This window comes from Mesoplodon densirostris, chromosome 17, assembly GCF_025265405.1.
Source record: "Mesoplodon densirostris isolate mMesDen1 chromosome 17, mMesDen1 primary haplotype, whole genome shotgun sequence".
NCBI classification, from domain to species: domain Eukaryota; kingdom Metazoa; phylum Chordata; class Mammalia; order Artiodactyla; family Ziphiidae; genus Mesoplodon; species Mesoplodon densirostris.
In genome coordinates, this window is record NC_082677.1 from 17,603,093 (window position 1) to 17,606,513 (window position 3,421).

The 3,421-nt window shown below is 41.8% G+C and overlaps 1 pseudogene; it reads left to right on the forward strand.

Annotated features, from left to right (window-relative positions):
• The first annotated feature begins 3,135 nt into the window (after positions 1 to 3,135).
• LOC132477811 (U2 spliceosomal RNA) lies at positions 3,136 to 3,220 on the forward strand (annotated as a pseudogene).
• Positions 3,221 to 3,421: the final 201 nt, after the last annotated feature.

Genomic DNA, 3,421 nt, shown 5'->3' on the forward strand with positions numbered 1-3,421 from the left:
ATATTCATGCAGAGATATTTATATACAGATATATATATACAGATCTTCCTCAACTTATGATGGGGTTACATCCCAGTATACCTATCATAAGTTGAAAATATCATAAGTCAAATGGATTTAATGCACTTAACCTACAGAACATCCTAGTTTAGCCTAGCCTAACTTAAATGTGCTCAGAACACTTACTTTAGCCTACAGATGGGCAAAATCATGTTACACAAAGCCTATATTATAATAAAGTGTTGAATATTTCATGTAATTTATTGAATACTATACTGAAAGCGAAAAACAGAATGGTTGTATGGGTACAGAATGGCTGTAAGTGTATCAGTTGTTCACCCTCGTGATTATGTGGCTGACTGGGAGCTGTGGCTCGCTGCCATTGCCCAGCATCATGAGTGGGTATCATACCACATATCACTAGCCGGGGAAAAGATCAACATTCAAACTTTGAAGTACAGTTTCTACTAAATGCACATCACTTTCACACCCTAATAACATCAAAAAAATCATATGTTTAACCATTTTAAGTCGGGGGCCATATGTCAATCATCTAGATATTGCAAGCAACCACAGAAAATCGCACATTTTCTTCCTCTAAACAGCTAACCAAGCATGCTGCACCAAATGGACATGGTAGAGAGGGAAGTGAGAATTACTGTAAAGGATGTGAAGATGGAAAAGATTGCCACCTAAGGACAGTCACTGGATCCTCTGGAATCTTGATGGTGACAGCAAAGAGTGACCTAAGAATCAACAGGAATGTCTGGGGTACCCTTTATTTGGGGGTCACCTTGGGTCACAGTTTAGGGGTTGGCTATGAACTCCAGCAAAGCAAGAATGCTGCCTACTTTAATGAGAGCATTTCAAGAGCTTGGTTCCAGCCCTTATGTCAGGGAAGCTGAATCTGCAACAGGCCACTCAAAACATGGAAACATATAGTCAGGAGATGGTTCCCCTCCACTCACACAGTGGTCAGGTGTTACACTCAGCACATAACTTGGAGGGTTGGGAAATGTGCTTCAGTATTATTCTCATGGCACTAGCACAATTCTATGGAATTCTGCAGGGGGCACAGGCCAGAGCATGAGAGCAATCAAGGAGGGACAGTTCCAGGGTCTGTGGTGGAGACTTGAGGATCAAAGTTCAAGCCATGGGCCATGTGAGCCTTCCACCCGACTCATTCCCACCAGCACCATAACAGCCATTTATACCATGCAACGTGGTTAAAATGAACATCAATGGCAGATACAACATATATCTCTGTAAGGCTTATAAGACTACCAGCCTTGTGTCTGAATCCCAATTCATGCAATCAAATATAATTTGAAAATAATGCAAACGTCATGAATAATGCAAGCATCATGAATGACATAAAACATGAATGACATGACATTTATACTTCACCTTCTTCCTTCTCCCTCTATTGTCTTCACATATTAAACTGTTTCCAAACCCCAACACTTTTTTTTTTTAAGAAGATGTTGGGGGTAGGAGTTTATGAATTTATTAATTTATTTTTGCTGTGTTGGGTCTTCGTTTCTGTGTGAGGGCTTTCTCTAGTTGTGGCAAGCGGGGGCCACTCTTCATCGCGTTGCATGGGCCTCTCACTATCGCGGCCTCTCTTGTTGCGGAGCACAGGCTCCAGACGCGCAGGCTCAGTAGTTGAGGCTCACGGGCCTAGTTGCTCCGTGGCATGTGGGATCCTCCCAGACCAGGGCTCGAACCCGTGTCCCCTGCATTAGCAGGCAGATTCTCAACCACTGCACCACCAGGAAAGCCACCAACACTTTTTTTTAATTGGCGTATACTTGCTTCACAATGTTGTGCTAGTTTCTGCTGTACAGCAAAGCGAATCAGTTTTATATGTATATATAAATATATATTTATATATATCCACTCTATTTTAGATTTCCTTCCCATTTAGGTCACCACAGATCTCTCCCTAATAGTTTACCCCAAATGCTCTTCCAGCACCTTGCTCCCAGGAACCCCTTGGTAGTTCACATTCCTTCTCCCAGGCCTGCTCAGGAAGGGAGACAAGTTTAAAAACTAGAAGTGTTCTTATATTAATAACCTTTATTCTATCACACTCCAAGAAGGAAACATGAGAAACATTAGCTAAAGGGCTCTTGTAAGGCGGTGTGTGTATGTGTGTGTGTGTGTGTGTGTGTGTATGTGTGTAACACAGGAGAGATTTAAATATATCTGAAGACATGGGATGTTGTTGGGTACACCTGCATTCTATAAACTGGATCAAGGAAGAAAAAGTGGCTGTCAAGAGAAATTGTGAAGAATGAATAATGCATAATCCATAACCTGGTCAAATCTGTTCACACAGACAGCTCCAATACCAGTGCAAACACAATGAAGAAATATATTCAACATCAATAAAGCCAAGCTGAAGTTGAAAAGGAACGTGAAAAATCAAAACTCCTGTCATTTGGGATAAATGTTCTCCAGTGGATTGAAAGGCAGCCTTGGAGGCAGCCCACAGAGAGAACAGATGTCTAGAGATATGACCACAGGTTCATACTGACTACTTCAAGCTTGCTATGAAAAATTTAGAAAAGAAAAACTGTAATAAGACTGGGTTGGGCTTCCCTGGTGGCGCAGTGGTTGAGAGTCCACCTGCCGATGCAGGGGACGCGGGTTCGTGCCCCGGTCCGGGAAGATCCCACATGCTGCAGAGCGGCTGGGCCCGTGAGCCATGGCCGCTGAGCCTGCGCGTCTGGAGCCTGTGCGTCTGGAGCCTGTGCTCCGCAACGGGAGAGGTCACAACAGTGAGAGGCCCACGTACCACCATAAAAAAAAAAAAAAGACTGGGTTTATTATATTTCACTTGTAGTTCTTTTATTTTGGTGAGATTTTCTTTCCTTTAACTTGACCACACAAATAACATGTGGTTTTGTTTATCATGTTGTGAAAGGAAAGAAAACTGGAGCAGAAGTGCAAAGCAGAGAGGGCAGTGGTGTGAGATGCTGTTGCCCTATATCAACATGCAGTCAAGTCCCCAAGAATACACGCAGATCATAAAAGACATAGTCTCCATAAAAGGAACATTTTCCTCTTAATATTAAATGGTCTTTTCCAAGTTGTCTGCAATAAGCAAGTATCACTTTTATAATCACTTTTATCGCTTCTCGGCCTTTTGGCTAAGATCAAGTGTATAATCACTTTTATTTTAAATTTTTTTAAATATTGAATGGGCCTTCCTTCTTTGCTTCTTTAACTTCTCAACATTGTATATATGCAACATTGCTTTAAAAATCTCTTCATTGTTCCAAATGTGCAGGTCAGTGAATTCCTTGATGACAATATCAGTGTTTGAAAGACTTCAAATGGTTGTGACACTTTTTAGGGGTATCACTGGGATGTCATCTCCAAGGTACTACAACAGCAGAAACCAGTAATAGTTGTC